We start from the raw sequence: 24,189 nt of genomic DNA on the forward strand, positions 1-24,189 counted from the left end.
ACCCCCCTAGTTCGGCAGATAAAAGCTACCGAAGTCAATGTTAGCCTATGGGGAAGGTCCCCATAGGCTTGCCTGTGATTTTTTGATCGAAGGATATTCCTTCGATCATTGGATTAAAATCCTTCGAATCGTTCGATTCGAAGGATTTAATCGTTCGATCGAAGGAGTAATCCTTCGATCGTACGATCGTAGCATTTGCGCTAAATCCTTCGACTTCGATATTCGAAGTCGAAGGATTTCAATTCCTAGTCGAATATCGAGGGTTAATTAACCCTCGATATTCGACCCATAGTGAATCAGCCCATTATTGTGCGTAAAAAACAAAACAAACTCGAGTACAAAAATTTGCCAGGTAAAAGCTGTCGAGGTCCTATAAAAGTCAGTGGGAGCTGTGTTGATCCTATTGGACCGTTTTAAATCAATTGGACTTTTAGAGGTTTTCTGTTTTTTTTTTTTGCTAGGAATTGCTTCGAAATACTCAAATATTTAGAGGTATTCATAATTTTTTATTCAGAATGTTCAGCGTTTTTTTTTCCGTTCATACTTTTTCATTTCGGGTTTTTTAAATAAATTTCATGACATTAGTGGTTTTAGAGAAAGTAAGTTTAGTCGTGGTTTTAAAAACCTCTAAAACCATGTTCAGCATATACTGTACATATATATATATAAATATATATATATCATAAACAGTAAGCGATCCGCACTCATAGGTCTTGTGAATAAAAATGAAAAAATTATGTTTATTCTCAACTAGTGATGGGCGAATTTATTTGCCAGGCACGAATTTGCGGCGAATTTGCGCGATTTGCGGTGGCGAATAAATTCGCAAAACGGCCGCGAAAATTCAGCGTCCAAAAAACGGTGACGTTTCACAAATTTTACGCCATTTTGCGAATTTCCTTGGAAATTCGCCCATCACTATGCTCAACATTTCGGCTCTAAGACGTGAGCCGTCACCTCCTGATGACGGCTTACGTCTGAGAACCGAAACGTTGAGAATAAACATAATTTTTCTTCACAAGACCTATGAGTGCGGATCCCTTACTGTTTATGATATTATGACTGATTGTTCCAGCACCTAGGCATTATTTTGTGTTCTGTGTGCACCGGCCCATTGGACTTATATATATATTTATTTATATATATATATATATATATATATATATATATATATATATATATATATATATATATATATATATATATATATATATATAATACACAAAAGATGAATATCTTGTAAATGATATCCTTATAAACGGTGAGTTCTGATGTCATTTCTGTCACATGACTCACTGAAATATGTGTATTATAATAAATAAAAGTTGCAAAATATGAGGATATTAGAAGTTACCTCGGAGTTCCATGACCTGTATAAAAACACTCGGCCTTCTGCCTCGTACTTTTATATGGTCATAAAACACCCTCGGTCGGTAACTTATAATATCCTTATATTTTACAAGAGGGGGTACTTTAGTCACTATATATACAGGTCATGGGACTCCGAGGTAACTTTACAGTAGGCTGTACATTAATATATAATGTATATATTATAATGGTATAATTTACTAAAAAATACTCTACTCTAAATAATCTTTAGTATTATATAACTAATGACTGAATGCAACTGACATTCACCCATTATTCTATATATTTAGTTTCTTGTATATTTTTCAAATTAATGAGAGAATTTAAAAATGGTAATTTACACAATGCATTTAAATATTAAGCCATAATTATGAGTAACAAACACGAGTGATTAATGGTCAATATATTTCTCAATACGTTTGGTTGGAGAGCCTCACATAGAAAATAACGAAATAGTCTCTTTTTTGGCAGGTATGAAGCAATCCCTTTGCCCTGGTTGATCTTGATATCAATGACCCAGACTCTCGGGCAGGTTTAATATCTAATCATTAATAGTCTCTTGTCTTCAATATTCCAGTTCAATCAATTTTAAAGCAAGAGCATAAACAGAGCCAATAAATCATCACCCTCATCGCCAACACCAGCTCGGCACTAATAAATCTGATTATCCACGGAGCCCACTGACTTACCCTGTGGAAGATCTGCCCGATCAAACCAATTTACCGCTGTGATGTCACCGTCTAACGGTGCAGGGGCCATGTCAGTGGGTAAGCCTTGGTGACACTATCATGATCAATATGGCACCAAAAGCTACATGTCTCTCTGAGCAAGCCACAGCATTCTTTTTTCTTATCCCAGAGCCAAGAGAAGAGTACGGCAAAGAGGGCATTTTGGACATCTAGATCCAAAGGGGGCCCCGTAAAGACAAAGAGTTGGGAGACATCCAGTAACAACTGTGAGATGGTTTCCATAAAGCATGTCAGCTGTTGTTGGTGTTCAACTCCCTGCACTCACTGAGAGCTGTTACTCAACAAGTGGAGCAGTGCAGGTTGGACTTTCCCGAAAACATAAGCATTTACCCATCAGATTTTTGGCCCCAAATTCCCTGCAAAAGCAAAAGTTGGGAGAGACTTACTGTTGATTGAAGACATATGTTGGAAGAGACTTACTGTTACTCAAAGTCATAGGCTGTCTTTGAGTAAGTGCCCACCCTTGGCATGAAACGTGCCAGGCTTAATTATGTCCTAAATAAAGATTTTATACTTTTTATACATCATCTGGGCTCCTCTGTTTTATGCAACAGTAAGGGGGGTTATTTATCAAGGTCCGAATTTATCTCAATATCGGCTGCTACAAACTCCGATCTAACCCGCTCGGGTTTTTAACGCTTATTTATTATTACATTTTCCCGAAAATTTGCTTTGCGGGAAAAGCTCAGATTTTCACGATTTTTTTGTGAGTTTTCACCGAAAAGCCCCGAAAACATTGTGAAATTGCCCTAAACCCCCGACACAACCAAAACTCAATGGGACGGTTCCCATTGACTTTTATGCAACCTCGACAGGTTTGAGATGCCGTGGTTTTATATTCGGGCTTTTTAGCCCTCGGGATTTAAGAAATTCTGAGAAATTCGTGATTTTTTTAAAAGTCAGACTTTATAAAAAAAAATCACAGATTTTTCGGATTTCGGGGAATTTTGGTTATTCGAAGTTAGTAAATAACCCCCTTAGTCTCTCCCAACTTTTGCTTTTGTTTGACTTTACCAAACTATATGGCCCTTGGACTGGGGCTGTTTTTTGGGATGTGACTACTGTGAATGATTTTTTGATTCACTTTATGAGACAAAAATTTATATGGAACTCTGGATCATTGCCTAAATAAGTAGAACTACACACCACAGTAATAGAGTAAATTGCCCAAATTTCCTCCCCCCTCCCCCAAACTCTACGCAGGGTGCATCAGAGGCTACCTTGTTGTGTTGGGAACCAAACTTACTGTTGAAATTCCATGATACCATTGATGTTGGCGAGGCAAGGACAATGATCAATACTGGATGCATTCAAGCAGCTTGTAGGAGGTTATTGCATTATAAAGACCATCCAGTTCAGTTGTAGGCATGATGATGATGCTCCAGTTGTAGGTTTGGGGAAGGTGTGTCTGAGCAATGAGTAGAGATGTCCCCCATTTGCTCCTGCTCCATGCGAGCTTTGTTCCAGGCATTTCAGAGGCAGCTGTCCATGGGATATAAGGGTAGCAGCTGCTCCAATAGCTGACAGTTTAGAGAGCCCTTTTAAGACTGATCCGTACCCTTCATTAAGGAGATCTAATGACAGCAACAGGTTTGGGATTTATTCTCCGTGCCAGCTCTGAATCTTCATATATCGAAAAGATAAAAGAGAGGGTCACTATCTCCAAAAATAAATTCAAACTGAACTGAATCAAAAGGCCCGGATATCTGCATAATTATCCATGCTCTCAGATATAAAAAAAACTAAAAAAAAACTCCATGCACAATAAGTGAAATATGGGCAATAGGAACCCCTCTAGCCGTCGAGTGGATGTCCGAAATAAATACACATAAACACTCTGACCAGAAACCCTTGCCCCCTTCCAAATAACCCTAAGGTAATGATTAACGTATTCTAGGAAGGGACAGTAAAATTAGGGAACATTTTTTGAGTCAGAGGAGGAACTAACAGTAATAAAAAACGTAAAGCAAGGCAAATGAATCAGCTTTACAAGTAATGTATACATGGTCATACAGAACCGACTACTTGTCATTAATAAATGCAGTGCAGATGTTGCTCTCCTGCCTTGTGCCCCAACCCTTAGAATATTAATACTTCTGCTTAGGGGGATTTCAATTATTAATGTGTTCTCCCCCTTTTGTTTGCAGCCTAGATGTTAACCCTTTCTAAAGCCAACTCTATTAATAAGAACATGTATATTTTTGCATTTATTTTTTTTAGTATGTAAGTATAGCTTATTTATAGATATGGTGTACCCCATATTGTATAATAATGATATTAGAAGTCACTGAGAGGTTCTGTGACCATATAAAGACACAGGGCTGCAGGCTGAGTTATACAGGGAACTCTGAGTATCACTCATGTATTATAAGGGATAATGTACCCCCTACTGTAAATGATAAGGATATTAGAAGTCACTGAGGGATTGTTCTGTGACCATATAAAGGCACAAGGCTGCAGGCTGAGTTATACAGGGAACTCTGAGTATCACTCATATATTATAAGGGATAATGTACCCCCTACTGTAAATGATAAGGATATTAGAAGTCACTGAGGGGTTGTTCTGTGACCATATAAAGGCACAAGGCTGCAGGCTGAGTTATACAGGGAACTCTGAGTATCACTCATGTATTATAAGGGATAATGTACCCCCTACTGTAAATGATAAGGATATTAGAAGTCACTGAGGGGTTGTTCTGTGACCATATAAAGGCACAAGGCTGCAGACTGAGTCATACAGGGAACTCTGAGTATCACTCATATATTATAAGGGATAATGTACCCCCTACTGTAAATGATAAGGATATTAGAAGTCACTGAGGGATTGTTCTGTGACCATATAAAGGCACAAGGCTGCAGGCTGAGTTATACAGGGAACTCTGAGTATCACTCATATATTATAAGGGATAATGTACCCCCTACTGTAAATGATAAGGATATTAGAAGTCACTGAGGGGTTGTTCTGTGACCATATAAAGGCACAAGGCTGCAGGCTGAGTTATACAGGGAACTCTGAGTATCACTCATGTATTATAAGGGATAATGTACCCCCTACTGTAAATGATAAGGATATTAGAAGTCACTGAGGGGTTGTTCTGTGACCATATAAAGGCACAAGGCTGCAGGCTGAGTTATACAGGGAACTCTGAGTATCACTCATGTATTATAAGGGATAATGTACCCCCTACTGTAAATTATAAGGATATTAGAAGTCACTGAGGGGTTGTTCTGTGACCATATAAAGGCACAAGGCTGTAGGCTGAGTTATACAGGGAACTTTGAGTATCACTCATGTATTATAAGGGATAATGTACCCCCTACTGTAAATGATAAGGATATTAGAAGTCACTGAGGGGTTGTTCTGTGACCATATAAAGGCACAAGGCTGCAGGCTGAGTTATACAGGGAACTCTGAGTATCACTCATATATTATAAGGGATAATGTACCCCCTACTGTAAATGATAAGGATATTAGAAGTCACTGAGGGGTTGTTCTGTGACCATATAAAGGCACAAGGCTGCAGGCTGAGTTATACAGGGAACTCTGAGTATCACTCATGTATTATAAGGGATAATGTACCCCCTACTGTAAATGATAAGGATATTAGAAGTCACTGAGGGGTTGTTCTGTGACCATATAAAGGCACAAGGCTGTAGGCTGAGTTATACAGGGAACTTTGAGTATCACTCATGTATTATAAGGGATAATGTACCCCCTACTGTAAATGATAAGGATATTAGAAGTCACTGAGGGGTTGTTCTGTGACCATATAAAGGCACAAGGCTGCAGGCTGAGTTATACAGGGAACTCTGAGTATCACTCATATATTATAAGGGATAATGTACCCCCTACTGTAAATGATAAGGATATTAGAAGTCACTGAGGGGTTGTTCTGTGACCATATAAAGGCACAAGGCTGCAGGCTGAGTTATACAGGGAACTCTGAGTATCACTCATGTATTATAAGGGATAATGTACCCCCTACTGTAAATGATAAGGATATTAGAAGTCACTGAGGGGTTGTTCTGTGACCATATAAAGGCACAAGGCTGCAGGCTGAGTTATACAGGGAACTCTGAGTATCACTCATGTATTATAAGGGATAATGTACCCCCTACTGTAAATGATAAGGATATTAGAAGTCACTGAGGGGTTGTTCTGTGACCATATAAAGGCACAAGGCTGTAGGCTGAGTTATACAGGGAACTTTGAGTATCACTCATGTATTATAAGGGATAATGTACCCCCTACTGTAAATGATAAGGATATTAGAAGTCACTGAGGGGTTGTTCTGTGACCATATAAAGGCACAAGGCTGCAGGCTGAGTTATACAGGGAACTCTGAGTATCACTCATGTATTATAAGGGATAATGTACCCCCTACTGTAAATGATAAGGATATTAGCAGTCACTGAGGGGTTGTTCTGTGACCATATAAAGGCACAAGGCTGCAGGCTGAGTTATACAGGGAACTCTGAGTATCACTCATGTATTATAAGGGATAATGTACCCCCTACTGTAAATGATAAGGATATTAGAAGTCACTGAGGGGTTGTTCTGTGACCATATAAAGGCACAAGGCTGTAGGCTGAGTTATACAGGGAACTTTGAGTATCACTCATGTATTATAAGGGATAATGTACCCCCTACTGTAAATGATAAGGATATTAGAAGTCACTGAGGGGTTGTTCTGTGACCATATAAAGGCACAAGGCTGCAGGCTGAGTTATACAGGGAACTCTGAGTATCACTCATGTATTATAAGGGATAATGTACCCCCTACTGTAAATGATAAGGATATTAGAAGTCACTGAGGGGTTGTTCTGTGACCATATAAAGGCACAAGGCTGTAGGCTGAGTTATACAGGGAACTTTGAGTATCACTCATGTATTATAAGGGATAATGTACCCCCTACTGTAAATGATAAGGATATTAGAAGTCACTGAGGGGTTGTTCTGTGACCATATAAAGGCACAAGGCTGCAGGCTGAGTTATACAGGGAACTCTGAGTATCACTCATATATTATAAGGGATAAGGGTTAGGGAGAAGTATTTCTGAGCAGCAAAGAAGTGATTCATGTTAAACTGAAAGTGAGATCAAGTTTACTTGGTAGTTATATGATCAACTAAATCATACAGAATCAGTGGTCGATTTTACTCCATATGAATTAAGCACATTAATCGAATACTCATAATTTCATAAAGAAAGTTCACAGGCTTCAGTCAAAGGATCTCGTATTATGTGCGAGGTTTCAGGTGGGCGAGATGTCTCTGGATTTGCCATAACATGGTAGAGATTTCAGCACAAAGGGGAATTTCTATTTACTAAAATGTGTGTTTCGGCTTTGGGAAGGATAAGATGGAAAAAGTGTGTATTTTCTATTAGCAAAACTCACCCTGGCATATTCTAGCAAGCCCAGGGAAAAGAAAGGTTTTTACGAGAAGGGGGCCTTCATTTCTTGCGTCTTCTCTTTTTTTTGTATTAGCCTTAAATTTTGTGCAGTTTAGTTTATATGTTCAGCTAATTGTAACCCGCGATCGAATGTTATTTAAAGGAGTTGTTTGATATTAATTTCAAGTAATATACAAATCAACCTGCCTTTGTTCTTGATTGTTAACTGTTTGCCAAACTTGCAGTCACTTTTGCTGATGTATATACTAAAATATCTAAATTGAACATGCGGTGAGACTTTTTAATTCCAGGGACCCAAAGGTAAAGGCAATACCCTAAAATCTGCTCTGAATTTTAGTGCCGGACCTGCGACGTATGAGAAAGCAAACTGGTGGTTCCTTCTGTAATTAGCAGTGTTACTTCTGCGTTAAGGAAAGATGGGAAACAGGTGGCACTTTACCAGAGGCAGTAAATTAAAGGAAAACTAAACCCTAAAAATGAATATGGCTAAAAACTTATTGCACCAGCTTAAAGTTTCAGCTTGTCAATAGCAGCAATGATCCAGGACTTCAAACTTGTCACAGGGGGTCACCATCTTGGAAAGTGTCTGTGACACTCACATGCTCAGTGGGCTCTGATTGGCTGTTGAGAAGCTAAGCTTAGGGCTCGTCACTAATTATCCAGCAGAAAATGAGCTTCCCTGGCTGTAATATAAGCTGATGCTACAGGTTTGCTGATTATTCAATTCTGATGCTAATTGCACTGGTTTCTGTGCTGCCAAGTAGTAATTATCTGTATTAATGACTAATCAGCCTTATATTGTGACATTTCTATTCTATGTGTACTGTATATTGTGAGTGGCTCCCTAAGCTCAGTAAGTGACAGCAGCACAGAGCATGTGCAGTGAATCAGCAGAAAAGAAGATGGGGAACTACTGGGGCATCTTTGGAGAAACAGATCTTTACTGCTAAAGGGCTGTGGTTGCCTTGGGCTGGTACAGAAGCATAAAACATCATGTAAAACATTTCTAGCTACTTCTTTGGTTAAGCTTAGAATCTAAATTGCCGGCGGGATGGCACTCGGAGCGCTTCATTTTCCGTGGTCAGCCAAAGTAAACGAAACGCCATCAGCCGGCGATTTAGATTCTAGCTGGCGGGAAGGCTTTTCGGGGAGATTAGTCGCCTGAAGAAGAGGCAATTAGTCGCCGGCCGACTATATCTCCCAAATCTTCGTGTGTGTCTCTGCCCATAAGGGCCATTATGCTCTTTGTACTAGGAGAGCTGAATTTCTGGATAAATCACGTCAGTTCTTGTAGTGCAGGGAGCACTATTGCAGGGGCATTAAGCCAGTCAGATGGCAAGTGATTTAGAGACCTACAAAGTCTAATTGGTGGAGATACACCTAAACTCAACCGTAACCTTCAACCTGATGTTTAGCTGCTCAGAAAATAAACTTTTACACCCTTATCTGGAAACCATACGGCACCCCTCCACTACGAAACAAAGGAGTATGGATTCCAAAGAAGCACCATAGGTGGAAAGGGATGCAGAGAACAAAGACATTTTATTACATGCACTTGGCACCAGATTTATATCCGGCACTGTCCTAGGAACTCCTTCACTTGCCTTTCCTCTCTTCAATCCAGTTGGAGCATAAACAGCTATGCACCTGGAGATCAGATCAGAAAGGGCTACCCCTCAGCTCCTCCGCCGGATTTAGCAGCAAACATCTGGTGGTGGGGTTGCAGGGTTTCAAAAATATTTGAATATTTTTTTCCTATATACTGTAGGCACCTGCAATAAGGCATGGGCTCTTGGTTACCTGTATAGAAAGTATGGCCGCTGTATGCACCGTGCATTGGTGCAGATTATAAATATATTATTTATATAAATACATTTTCCAGAGATGGATGGAGTTGCTGCAAACTTTGCCTGGGGACATTTTTGTCCGGTGGATAAAAAAGTGACACTGTTGGGCCTGCTAGGTCTTGTCGAGAGGTTTTAGATTACTTAACGTCAGAAGTATATTCCTCATTATGGAACAAAGATTTTAGTGAAATTTAGAGCATGCATTGGTGGGGCTCCACTTTGGGTGCAGCCGCTTTGAACATTAGATTCCTGATACCTGAAATGGGCACAGCCCGGGCAGATTTGGTGTCACTTGCTCCACACATGGGGGAATTCCCTGCACTCAATATTCAATATTTAATTACTGTCACTTTATAACATTTGCTTGGCTTTGATGCAAAGATATCCTGATAACTGGTTGTTCACACATAGCCAGACACACCTCTCTGAGATATATAAATTATTTTATCTTGAAAAAGAAAACATATTTATCCATCTCATTCTCTATAAACAGCAGGAACTGTGGCTGGGTAGGTTCCCCAATAAAGTCCTGTGCTTCTTAAATAATTTGGAAATATTATGTATATTCTTTCTAACCCCAAAAAAAAAGCTTTATGATTCTATCTTATATCTGGGATGTTTATGAACCAAGCAGCCAGATTACTGCCGCTAGATGGCGGTCAATACCTCAGTTAAAGGGGAAGTAATGGAGAGAATTCAGAGTTATTAATATAATAGTTTGAGTTTTGCTGGGAGGTGACGGTCTACTTACTTTAAGTAATTTTATTTATTATAGTGGGTCAGATACAAGACACAGTACATAAAAGTTTAGATATGTAGCACTGTGCAGCTTGTCTATACTGATATGTTTCTTATATTTACTGTCCGTGATTCCATTCTGTGTGTCTGGTCTATGGAAACTTGTGATTGAATGTGTGTTTCCTGGCAGCTGAATAAATCCCAGCACTATATTCGGCCAGCCAGTCACATTGTATGTCCTTGTTGCTTATGTAAGTAGCACACCTATTTGATAGTTTGTTCACGGGTTGGTGTTTGTGTCGTTTTCTCTGTTGCACAAACAGATTGCACGGGCACTAGTGATGGGCGAATTTCTCCCGATTCCCCGAAAAATTAGCTAATTTCCCGAAACTCGAATTTTGACTTCCGCCACAATTTTGCGGCCTGCGTCAATTCAATGAGATTTTTACGCTTGCATCGATGGTCATCTGAATAGTGTTGACGTGCAATGTATTTGACGCAAGTGACTTTTCTGACGTGTCCAAAACATTTTGACACCGGCAAATTTTCGCAGGAGTTTCGCGGATTTATGAAACACGGAAAATCGCTGCAAATTCGCGCCTGGCGAATTTATTCGCCCATCACTAACGGGCACACTACTCCTTTTCATTCCAACACAATTACACCTACCGAAACCCTAAGCTTCTGGTCCCTGCATCATCGCTGTACAGGGAATATTAATAACATTATTATTTTCTCTCTGGTTAAAGTCAACGGTACGGTGACATGAAAGACATGTTGGACAGCCCCCCAGGAGGCAACTGACTATGAAACATTTGGTGAGATTACTATACTTTGCATTTGATTGCCCAAGGTGTCAAAAGGAATACTTGGGAAATGCATGAAACGCGTTGAGATGGTGCTCTAGAAAGCACCCTGTGATCCCAGCATTTCTGCCCTACCCTAAAACCATTTCCAGCTTCTTAATTTCCTTTCACCACATTTACCACATTTGTTGCATTTAGCCTCCCTGTAAGACCCTTGTCCAATCTGTATATCTCAGTGCCCACAATTACTTTTGCAAAGGGAGCTCACACAGGCTGCTAATTTTAGCTCCAACCCCGAAGCAGAGCCAATTAAAAGGCGCACCTGCTAAGCAGTAATAGAAATAGCTGCCTGCGAGATGGGCAAGACGGGAAGCCTTCTGCATGTGCTGCTCTCTGACCTCTCTAGTCCTTTTTATCCCACTGCAACAAATCTGTCCATATGTCCTTTGCATTGCATTGTCCGGCACAAACGTTGATGTGGGAGCAAAAAGGCATTCTGGGTTATACTGGAGATTTTCAGTAACCTCGGTGGAGTTATAAGTCAAGTCTATCCTTCCAATATGTTAGCATAAGTCATCACATCTCTGCAATGTGTACACTTTTAAAGGACGAGGAAAGGCCTATTTACTTGGGGTGCCAAAAGTTAGGCACTCCCCAAGTGATTGTATTGACTTACCCGAAACCCCGGGCCAGTGCTCCTATCAGGAGAAAACTTCCAGTGAGCACCACGGATTAATAGGCTTCCTTCTTCTTCTTTTTTCAAATTTCCCGGGGCAGATACATGCTCAGTAGAACGAAATAGGCGACTTCTTCGTTAAAGTTCAGCTTTTTTCCCGCACTACTGCACATGCCCACCCGCACGAAGAAAGAAGAAGTGTTGTGCAGCAAGAAAGTATTGTCGAAGAAAGAAGAAGCCAGAAGATGATCTCTCCGTTATGCTCACTGGAAGAACCCCTGGACTGGTGCAGTTTTCTGCTGATAGGAGCACCAGCCCAGGGTGTGAGGTAAGTATATATAAAATTACTTGGGGTGCCTAACTTTTGACACCCCAAGTAAATAAAGCCTTTCCTTCTCCTTTAATCCCTATGCGTGTTCTATACACATTAGAGAGAAACTAGATCTTTCCATTACAACAAATACCAGTCTACTCTCCACCTGGAAGTATTTGTTCAACTTTCATGTATGTTGCTTCTTTCATTCTTCCTCTTCCTGCTTAAGCTCCATGTTTCCTAAGAGATGGTGAACATTAGTCCCTCTACTTTCCCAGTGCTGTCTACCATCTCTTAAGTTGGCCATACTGTGCATGGAAATAACTTTGGTGATGTAAAAAAAAAAAGGTGATTTTTTCCATCTCCATCTCTTAAGTTGGCCATACTATGCATGGAAATAACTTTGGTGATGTAAAAAAAAAGTGATTTATTTCCATCTCCATCCCTTTTACCTCATTTACCAGCTCATGCTGATCCTATTTTTTGGCTGTTCAGCCAACAATTGAATTATAACAGTGGCCTAGGTAGACTCATCAACATCCCCAGTCAGATATCAGTCTTGACCCCCCATTGATCAGCCCAAAGGTAAGCTACCTCTGGAGTAGCCCACTCAGTAACCAACATTACCTTGTGGTTGAGGATTCCTCAGGGGTGGTTTACCTTCACTTTTAACTTTTAGTATGTTATCGAATTGATCATTTTCAACAGCTTTTCAATTCAATTTTTTTAATAGTTTTTTTTAAACATTTGCCTTCTTCTTCTGACTTTTTCCAGCTTTAACATAGGGTCACTGACCCCATCAAAAAAACAAATGCTCTGTAAGGCTACACATTTATTGTTATTGCTACTTTTTAATACTCATCTTTCTATTCAGGTCTCTCCTATTCATATTCTAGTTGTTTATACATATAAATGCATGGTTGCTAAAGTAATTTGGACCCAAGCAACTAGATTGCTTAAATTGGAAACTAAAGAGGTACTGAATACAAAGCAAACAATAAAAAATGAAAATCAAGTGCAAATTGTCTCAGGATATAACTCTCGTAATTATACGAAAAGTTAATTTAATGGTGAACAACCACTACAAGGGGATGGTTGGACAGACAGGGTGGCGTACTTTTAGAGGACATACAGATAATTGTTGAAAACCAGTAACTGAGACAGGACTGAGAGTTTAAAGAGTCTGTAAGACGCGTTTTAAACACACTATTAAAAAAGAAGGAAAAAGTATCCTTTTCACTTATTGTCTTAAAGGGGTGTTCACCTTTAAGTTAACTTTTAGTGTGTTACAGAATGGCCAATTCTAAGAAACTTTTCAATTGGTCTCCATTATTTTTTTTATAGTTTTTGAATTATTTGCCTTATTCTTCTGACTTTTTCAAGCTTTCAAATGGGGGTCACTGCCCCATCTAAAAAACAAATGCTCTGTAAGGCTACACATTTATTGTTATTGCTACTTTTTATTACCCAATCTTTCTATTCAGGCCTCTCCTATTCATATTCCAGTCTCTTATTCAAATCAATGTATGGTTGCTAGGGGAACTTGGACCCTAGCAACCAGATTGTTAAAATTACAAACTGGAGAGCTGCTGAGTAAAAAAACGAAATAATTCAAAAACCACAAACAATAAAAAAATGCAGATTGTCTCAGAATATTACTCTCATCATACTAAAAGTTAACTTAAAGTAGGGATGCACCGAATGCACTATTTTGAATTGGGCCGAACCCCGAATCCTTTGCCAAAGATGAATACCGAACTGAATCTGAATCCTAATTTGCATATGCAAATGAAGGGTGGGAAGGGGAAAAATGTTTTACTTCCTTGTTTTGTGACAAAAAGTTACGCAATTTTCCTCCCCGACCAATAATTTGCATACGCAAATTAGGATTCGGTTCGGCTGGGAAGAAGGATTCTGCCAAATCCGATTCCTGCTGAAAAAGGCCGATTCCCGAACCGAATCCTGGATTCGGTGCATCCCTATCTCAAAGGTAAACTAATATACTTTTCTAAGTAACTCAAAGGTAAACTAATATACTTTTCTAAGTACTACGTTAATCATGAACACTTCATTTGTGTTCTCCTGAGATGAGAAATAGACCTCATGGTCACGTTCTATGAAACCTTACATGGCCACGCTTGGGGTCAACAGGGAATTGTAATGAAGAGTTAATATGACCCTGATGTGCTGGCCTGTATATATAGACATATATTATCATACAAGTGAGGTATCGGGGGAACAGGCTTTTGGATGGGTGATGGATTTAACGAAGCTCCCAGGAACATGTGCACACAAGATGCAGAATAGGCGCCTCTCCGGTGTAGTGATATTGACCAGGTGTCCAGCAGAACAGGAGACCCACCATATTGTATATGTCAATGGGAGCTCTGGGGAGCGAGCAGAAAAATGCATCACTAATCTCTCGGTATCATGGCTGCAGACAGCTGTGAAGCAGGTTCCGAATCATAAGCTAAATCCCCATCTTGTGTTGTGCAGTCTCACTTAGCAACATGTCTCAAACTTCTTCAGTGCTGTTTTTTTTTTTTGGTTAATTTAACAATACTCCCAAAGCTAATGTACAGATGATTTTATAATTATGGAATCCACAAGATGCACCGCTGCAAATATGATGCTCTTTTCCCCAAATACTGGGTAACATGCCAGTATGCCTTTGTGCATTTAGTGCATATAATGCAGTTGGACAAGTTGGTCCCATTGGGAGTAGATTCTCAGGGCACAACAAAACATGCGTATGGCTTGGGATATGACTCTTCTTTAAATGGATAGTAAGGTCTCTTCTATGTACTCTTTCTCAGGAGCCTACTAAAAACCCTTTACTCTTTAAACTGTTCCTCACATTTATACATGAAATGCATTTGATACTCAATAGACTGATGACTGGAACCATTTTCCTTTGCACCCTTCTCTTCCTGCTCTCTCTCTCTCTCTGTTTGAAGGACAGGAAGAAAGACAAACTGCTCTGTATAAATAACATATGGAAATCATGTGTCTCGCTTTCTAATTCAGCAACGAGAACAATATGCACTTACAAGCAGAGCAAATTGAAATTATTGGAGTTCCATTCAGTGGAAACGAGCTGTGATTATGGGCTATTTGATGTGTCTGCCATAATGCGTGTCAGACATCGCTACTGTGCATCTTCTGCCTCAGAGTGCTCCACTGAGCAATGTCTTGCTGCTCTTATCAGTACCAATTAGTTTAAAAAAAATAACTACTTTTAGTTTTTGCCCTAAAAACATATCAACCTCCCAGAGAGTATGGGTGGAATTCACAAAAGTGGAGAGTAAAAGTGGTGGCAAACTGGTGTAAAATACTTTCTCCATATTCACAAACAGAAATCTGCCTAAATTCCGACTCAACCACCACTTTTCATTTTTTAGTGAAAGAAAGACAGGTTACAGACACTTTTATGAATTTGTCTTTTAAATGACATAAAAAATGGAGCAAAAACAAAATTTTGAACAACATTTTCTCCCAACATTTTAAAAATGGAGTAAAGCTCAGTATAATACTTCCCCATGTGGCAGATCATTTCTAAAGGTGGCCATACACGGGCCGATAAAAGCTGCCAACAGACCGAGTCGGCAGCTTATTGGCCCGTGTATGGGGGCCCCCGACGGGCTTCCCCGATCGAGATCTGGCCGAAAGTCGGCCAGATCTCGATCGGATGGGACTAAAAATCTCGTCGGATCGCGGCCGCATCTGTTCGTTGATGCGGCCCCGCGATCTGACCGCCCGTTCGCGTTCGCTAGGATCGGATTGTTGTGCCCTAGGGCCCACGATCGGATCAGCCCAATATTGCCCAACTCAAGGTGGGCATATCGGAGGGAGATCCGCTCGTTTGGCCTTTAGATAACTTGCTCTGCTTTGGTTCAGCCAATCTTCATTTCACACCTCTTGTAAGAGCCCCATTGGGGAATTATTATCATATTAATAAGGATTAGCATCTTATAGTCAGGGCACAATTTTCTGTCTAAACCTGACCATAGACGCACAGATCCTATCGCACAAATCGAGGATTCGTACAATTTTCAGATAGTGTGAGAGAGTGCCGACATCTTTCGTCCACAGGAGATCGGTCATGTGGTCGTTCGGTCAGGTTTGATTTTGACACGACCGATCCCGGCGGAGCCCATTGCGCATAGTAATCGGATCGTTCGGCCATATGGGCGAACGTTCAGATTACCCCCGATATAGCCATGCTCGTTAATGGCATATCGGGGAAAGATCCACTCGTGTCGCCAAACGAGCAGATCTTTGCGTCTATGGCCACCTTAACCCTATAGGTGTAAAAGCCTCATTAACAAAACAAGTAAACACTGATTAAACAAAAAAGTGTATTTGATACAATTTTACATGTAACAAAACTTGTGTTGTTTTACTAGTTTTAGCTTAAAGGATAAGTAAACCTTTAAAATAAGTGAATGTAAAATTGATGAGAGTGGTATTCTAAGAACTTTTGTAATTTACATTCATCATTTATTTTGTTTTCATTCCAAGATATTAAGGGATACATGTACTGTTAATATGAATGAATTTTGTTACAACAGCGCCACCTGCTGGTCAGTTTCCCACCAGTCTGACCACCAAGTAGTCAAGGAAGTTGTCAGGAGAAAGAAAGAGGCTGCTCTGATGTTCTTCTGCTTAGGAAAGATTTGAGAGAGGTTTCTAATTATTTTCCTAAGCAGAAGAACATCAGAGCAGCCTCTTTCTTTCTCCTGACAACTTCCTTGACTATTTGGTGGTCAGACTGGTGGGAAACTGACCAGCAAGTGGCGCTGTTGTAACAAAATTCATTCATATTAACAGTACATGTATCCCTTAATATCTTGGAATGAGAAAAGAATAAATAATGAATGTACATTACAGAAGTGCTTAGAAAAGCCCCCTCATCCATTTCATATTAACTTTTTTTAAAGGTTTACTTATTCTTTAATGAATGAGTCAATATTAGCAATTTGAGTGAATGTATTATCTAAAGGAAAAGTAAAGCCGCCCAGGCAATTTTTTAATTTTAGCAGCACTGAGACACTTGACTTAAAACATTTCTGATACAAATCCCTATGTTATGCAAAATAGCATTTTTTGTATTTAGACCCTTATATCTTGTTGCAGAAGTGGAATTACACACAAATGTAGGCAGATTTAGAAAGCCCAGGTTATTCTGAAAAAAATAATGTGTAACGTTCCTTGGTAAAATAACCCCCCTCCCCCTGGAAATTCCAATTTGATGGCAGACTGACAAGTTTAGTAAGAGCTAAAGACAAATTAAAGAAAAATGTAGTTAAAATGTTGTGCGAAAGACACAATCTGAAAACTGTCTGTTTAAAGGACAAATTTACTAAAGTGGAGGTTTGTGAATTTGGTGGGAAATCTGTTTTTATCTCCACTTTTATTTAGTCTCCATATCACCAATTTTGTGAATTCCCCCTTCCCATGTCTGGGTGGTTGTGGAATCCCCGGCCATGTCCGTGGCTTCATGTGCACAAGTTTATGAAAATAAATACCTACAAGTGAAAAGAGATTACTTGAGTTTTTACTCATGTTCCTAAACACTATGGAGTCTATTCTGTAGCTGCATGCTGTGGAGTATCCCACGGCAACCAATCAGCAGCTTCAACCTGCTATAAGCATTATAATGATTGGTTGCTGTGACTTCCTGCTTGAAGCTAATCTGCCCTTCTTTCTGAGGCCCAATTCTTTATAGAGATAAAATGTCCCAAATGTATGTTACTGAGGGGTACAACTGCAAGTGTATCCTTCCCACAGGTGCTGCTGACTGTGAATCAACAACAGCTGGGCAGCAGGTTGACATTGCTGCTTATGTTAATAGCGCGACTGTGTGTGAACAGGTTTCGGCCATTTTGTTTGTGTGTGGTCCATTTGTTTTCTGCTGCAGAACAGAGGCAGAGCGGTCAAACCCCATCATTCATTCCGGGAATACTCGTCCGTCAGAGGAGTGAGGGGGGCATACAGTTTACCAGCTAAGGAGGTCCCTCTGTTACAAGGAAAACAGAATAATACTAACTTAACGTATAATTCTTCACTAAGTAATGCACATTTCAAAAGTAAAAGTAGTAACCTCCGCTGTATGCTGGCAAATGCACGGAGTTTGTCAGGTAAAATGGGAGACCTAGAATTAATTGCATGCTCTAAAAATTATGATATAATTGGTATCACTGAGACCTGGTGGGATGAAACATGTGACTGGATTGTGAATTTAAATGGTTACACCCTTTTTAGGAGGGACAGAGGGATTAAAAAGGGTGGAGGAGTGGGTTTGTATGTAAAGCCTGAATTAAAGCCATGCGCTAAAGAAATAAAAATAGCTGGCACTGGTGAGGGTGTAGAATCACTCTGGGTAGAGATTTTCGACTGGGCAAAAGGTATCAAAAAGAATTATCATTGGTGTATGCTATAAACCACCTCGTATAAGTGTCGAGTATGAAGCCCAGCTACTCTTGCAGATACAAGCGGCTTCACAGCTGGGTCAAGTTGTTGCTATGGGTGACTTCAATTATCCAGACATTGACTGGGGTAATGGGGTTGCTAAGACAGAAAAAGCTAGTAGGTTTGTAAATATGCTGAATGACAACTTTTTATTCCAGCTCGTTCAAGAACCTACTAGGAATAACTCTCTTTTGGACCTTGTAATAACTAACAATACTGAACTCATCTCTAACATTTGTGTGGGTGAGCATTTAGGGAATAGTGATCATAACATGGTCTCCTTTGAGATTCTGTTGCAGAAGCAATTCTATAAGGGAGTAACTAAAACACTAAATTTCAGACGTGCAAACTTTGACAGTATAAGGGCATCTCTGCAACATATTAAGTGGGAAATGCTTTTCACAGGGTTAAACACAGAACAAAAATGGGAAGTCTTTAAAATGCTGCTTAATAAATATACTTGTCAGTATATTCCACTTGTAAGCAAGGAACGTCGTTGCAAAGCAAAACCTTTTTGGTTCAATAGAAGCGTTGGTGTTGAGGTGGGTAAGAAAAGACGTGCTTTTAAGGCTTTCAAGTTAGCTGGTACAGCCGAAACATTTATAAGGTACAAGGAGGCCAATAAATCATGCAAAGAAGCTATAAGGCAAGCTAAAATTGCTATAGAAAAGGATATTGCAGCAAGCAGTAAAAAAAATCCCAAATTATTTTTTAAATATGTCAATAGTAAAAAAATGAAGCAGGAAGGGGTGGGACCCTTACTATCAGAGGGGGATCAGCTGGTTGATGAAAACAAAATAAAAGCGCAGATTCTGAACTCGTATTTTTCATCTGTTTACACAAATGAAGAACCAGTAAGTGAAGGTTTCCTTCTTAACACTCCCAATTCTAGTAATACAACTAATGATGCATGGTTCACACAAGAAGAAATTCAAAAGAGACTTGAACAGGTAAAGATTAACAAAGGTCCAGGGCCAGATGGTATTCATCCCAGGGTAATTAGCGAGCTTAGCTCTGTGATTGCCAAACCTCTTTACTTAATTTTTCAGGATTCATTGAGATCTGGTATTGTGCCAAGAGACTGGCGAATTGCTAATGTGGTGCCTCTATTCAAAAAAGGATCCCGTTCTCAGCCTCAAAACTATAGGCCAGTTAGTCTGACGTCAGTATTAGGAAAGCTTTTCGAAGGGTTAATAAAGGATAAGATACTGGACTTCATAGCAAATCATAATACTATGAGTTTGTGCCAGCATGGTTTTATGCGTAATAGATCTTGCCAGACTAACTTAATTTCTTTTTACGAGAATGTAAGTAGAGACCTCGATTCTGGGATGGCAGTGGATGTGATTTACTTAGACTTTGCTAAAGCATTTGATACAGTGCCACACAAAAGGTTACTGGTTAAATTAAGGAATGTTGGCCTGGAACATAGTATTTGTACCTGGATAGCGAACTGGCTAAAAGATAGACTACAAAGAGTGGTGGTAAATGGAACATTTTCTAATTGGACCAGTGTTGTTAGTGGAGTACCGCAGGGCTCTGTACTAGGTCCCTTGCTTTTCAACTTGTTTATTAATGACCTGGAGGTGGGCATTGAAAGTACTGTTTCTATTTTTGCAGATGATACTAAATTGTGCAGAACTATAGGTTCCATGCAGGATGCTGCCACTTTGCAAAGTGATCTGTCTAAACTGGAAAACTGGGCAGCAAACTGGAAAATGAGGTTCAATGTTGATAAATGCAAGGTTATGCACTTTGGCAAAAATAATATAAATGCAAGTTATACACTAAATGGCAGTGTGTTGGGAGTTTCCTTAAATGAAAAGGAACTAGGGGTCTTTGTAGATAACACGTTGTCTAATTCTGGGCAGTGTCATTCTGTGGCTACTAAAGCAAATAAAGTTCTGTCTTGCATAAAAAAGGGCATTAACTCAAGGGATGAAAACATAATTATGCCTCTTTATAGGTCCCTGGTAAGGCCTCATCTGGAGTATGCAGTTCAGTTTTGGACTCCAGTCCTTAAGAGGGATATAAATGAGCTGGAGAGAGTGCAGAGACGTGCAACTAAATTGGTTAGAGGGACGGAAGACTTAAATTATGAGGGTAGACTGTCAAGGTTGGGGTTGTTTTCTCTGGAAAAAAGGCGCTTGCGAGGGGACATGATTACACTTTACAAGTACATTAGAGGACATTATAGACAAATGGCAGGGGACCTTTTTACCCATAAAGTGGATCACCGTACCAGAGGCCACCCCTTTAGACTAGAAGAAAAGAACTTTCATTTGAAGCAACGTAGAGGGTTCTTCACAGTCAGGACAGTGAGGTTGGGGAATGCACTGCCGGGTGATGTTGTGATGCTGATTCAGTTAATGCCTTTAAGAATGGCTTGGATGATTTTTTGGACAGACATAATATTAAAGGCTATTGTGATACTAAACTCTATAGTTAATATAGGTATGGGTATATAGAATTTTAATTAAAAGTAGGGAGGGGTGTGTGTAGGGATGCTGGGTTTTCATTTGGAGGGGTTGAACTTGATGGACTTTGTCTTTTTTCAACCCAATTTAACTATGTAACCTGGGGGAACAGCTGATCTGGCATACTCTGGGCACTGGGACAATTATAGTATTCCTTGAGAGGTAGCAAACATGGGCGGCAAACCGAACGACCCCAGCCAGGTTGAATATAAAGCAGCAGGGTGTTCTTTTGTACTGTCACCGAATGTGAATATTTATCTACTTACGTCCTTCAGCTGTGGGCAGGGTGGCTGCTCGGAGTTGTACTTCAACTGAAGGGCGCGCGAGTAACACTGACATTAATGGTGGCCAAACATGGAGAGATCCGCTCGTTTGGCGATGTAGCCAAACAAGCAGATCTCCCTCCGATATGCCCACCTTGAGGTGGGCAATATCGGGCTGATCCGATCGTGGGCCCTAGGGCCCAACGATCGGATCCTAACGATGCCTTAACGGGCGGTCAGATCGCCGGACCACATCAACGAATAGGTGCGGCCGCGGGACCACGGGATTTTTTGTCCCATCCAATCGAGATCTGCCCGATCTCGATCGGTGAAGCCCGTCGGGGGGCCCCATACACGGGCCAATAAGCTGCCGACAGCTTTTATCGGCCCGTGTATGGCCACCTTTAGGCTTCTATTTTGTATAGACAGAGAGAGAGACTCATTTTCCCTAGTGAAAATTGGGATTTAATAACCAAAATATTATTTTATTTTTCATCCCCACATGTGACTTGAGGCCTGTTGGAAGCATAAAATCTGCTAAAATTCTTAAAATATTTTCCGGGGATTCGTCAAAGCAATTATTTAAAACAATGCTGTAAAAAATAGAAAACATTCCTTTAATAATGTAATACACAGGTATGGAACATATTATCCAGAATGTTCGGGGCCTAGGGTTTTTTTTGGATAAAGGGTCTTTCCCTAATGTGGATCTATATTCCATAAATCTGCTAGAAATTCTTTCAACACTGAATGAACCCAAAAGGATTATTTTCCCACCATTAAGGATTAATTACATGTTATTTGGGATCAAGTCCCAACCAACAAGTTACTGTTTTGTTATTTCAGCTAAAAAGGAGAGAGTGGTGTCACTAGATATTACTGGGCCCACAGCAAATTATTTTTCAGGCCCCCAAAATGTTTAGAGGTTGACTAATATTTATTGAAACCAGGGTCGGACTGGCGCAGTCGGGGCCCACCGGGGAGCATCCAGCGCCCCACAAATTTTTTTCCATTCGGGGGGCCAACCTAGGACCGTGTCTTGGCCGGCAGGGGCCTAAGAGAGCCGGGGCCCACCGGGTTTTTTCCCGGTTTCCCGCCGGCCCAGTCCGACACTGATTGAAACGGTATATGAATTAGGGCCTCATGGGGACCCTATACCTCCCTGGTTCCCCTGCAGCCACAGGGTCTGCTTAAGCCCCTGACAGGAGATATGTTTTAAAATTTTCAGTTATTTGATTTAATAAATGGAGTCTAGGGAAAATTGCCTTCCAGTAATGTAGAGCTTTCTGAATAACAGGTTTCTGCATAACGAATCCTGTACCCGTACTACTACTACTACTACTACTACTACTACTACTACTACTACTACTAAAAGATAACAGTTAAAATCAGCTAATGGCACTTTTGGCATTAAAAATCCTAGGGATAAACCTAAAGGTACATCAGGATATCAGGAAGCAAGCTTTAAAAACGTCTCTGTGTAGCCTGAAATGTCGCTTATCCAGGTCCTGCCAGGGTTCCAAATAAAGGCATTTTTATTCAAAGAAGATTTGTGGTGCTGTAGGAATTTTTGCAAGAGAATCGGGAAGTGGCCATTCAAGGTACATGTACCAGGATTTGGGAGCTGATTGATTCAACTAACCAAGCAAATGTCAGGATATCAGGAAAACAGACAATAATATCACAATGGAAGAAAACAGATTTTATGCAAAAACAATTTACAAAATAACTGTAAAAAACGAACAATTTCCTGCTGGTGCCATATCACCTTTCTTGCACCATCTTATTCTGGTATCCCTGCTATCAGACACACTTTCTACCTATAGTTACTGCCCTGCAAGCAGATATAGTGGTATGTGAGGTGCCCACTGCAGTCCACTATTTGCTCCCATCCAAATACAGTTCTGATGGGCCAGGATTTTTCTCTCAAGTGGAACACTGACATTATCACAGCTGTTTGGGGAAACACTGACTTGTGACATCCTGTAATCTCTTGCACAAATAGGGAAAACCTCAATAAAGAGGCCACTGGCATGTGAATGGGCTTTGGCTGTGGATTCCGCAGCAGCTGCAGCCGCATTAAAACCATCGGGGTCGGCAACGCAAATAGAAAGAATATTTATTATAGGAGCAGTATTGGGATAAATGGAGGTCACTTTATAAGATAGGAAATATAAATTGGATCTATAAACAAATAGCGCATACTATATCTCAAATGTTTCCTTATAAATTATAAGCTGTATAAATAGAGGTGTCTTGTGGTTGGGAACAAACTGGGGCAATTATCCTGGGACAGCAACACTGTGTATAAGTGCGGTCACAGGCTGACAAGGGGTTATATAAGTTGAAGTTCAACAACAGCTGAAGGGTCCAACATTGTACACTCTTATTTTATATTAAAAACTGTTCCCACAATGCCTGATTAGATGTCCATGCTGGGCAAAACAACCCTTTTTGTTTGTGACTTCAGTCACTTGTGCAGATGAATGAATAAAACTGCCCTAGAAAGTGTGTTGGTCGCTTCCATCAGTGCATTCTGGGTATTAAGTTCTGCTCTTATTTTAGCACTGCCTTTTAGCGACGACCAGAAAAAGCCAAACACATGACTTGCACAGCATAAGATAAAATAAGTTCAATGCCTACACCCGTGGTGGTCATTTCAGGCATTGCTGTGCACAGAATTTGCCGCTGTTGGAGTCCGGTGTACAATCTTATGCCTTATATAACAAAGAGCGTAAGCTTTAAATGTAAGGAGGAGGATTTCAGCTACTTTGTTTCAGGAGTCAGAAGCAGCAGTGCAGAAGGGACAGGCAAATACTGCTCTTAGTTGCATATACGTTAAGAAAATTGCTTAGAATTAGGTTTTTTTGATTTTTGGGTTTCAGTCCCCATTTCAACCCCCCATTAGGGCAGAGACACACGCTCAGATTTGAGTAGATTAGTCGCCCAGCGACAAATCTCCTCTTCTTAGGGGCGACTAATCTCCCCGAATGCTTCCCACCGCCCAGAATCGAAATCGCTTGCAGGATGGCAATTGTTGCACGTAGTTTTCCAAGGTTGCCCGAA

The 24,189-nt window shown here is 40.3% G+C and overlaps 1 protein-coding gene across 2 annotated transcripts in view; it reads right to left on the minus strand.

The window, feature by feature from the left end:
• Positions 1 to 24,189, minus strand: part of hjv.S (hemojuvelin BMP co-receptor S homeolog) — a 44,614-nt gene that overhangs the window by 17,665 nt on the left and 2,760 nt on the right. Inside the window, exon 1 of one of the 2 annotated variants that reach the window (XM_041574448.1) lies at positions 3,364 to 4,121. The exons of the other annotated variant lie outside the window; for it this stretch is intronic. The gene's annotated coding sequence lies outside the window, so the exon portion shown is untranslated. Of the gene's footprint in view, positions 1 to 3,363; positions 4,122 to 24,189 lie in introns of those variants that run through there. 2 annotated transcript variants of the gene reach the window in all.

Source organism: Xenopus laevis, chromosome 8S (genome assembly GCF_017654675.1).
Source record: "Xenopus laevis strain J_2021 chromosome 8S, Xenopus_laevis_v10.1, whole genome shotgun sequence".
In the NCBI taxonomy this organism is placed as follows: Eukaryota; Metazoa; Chordata; class Amphibia; order Anura; family Pipidae; genus Xenopus; species Xenopus laevis.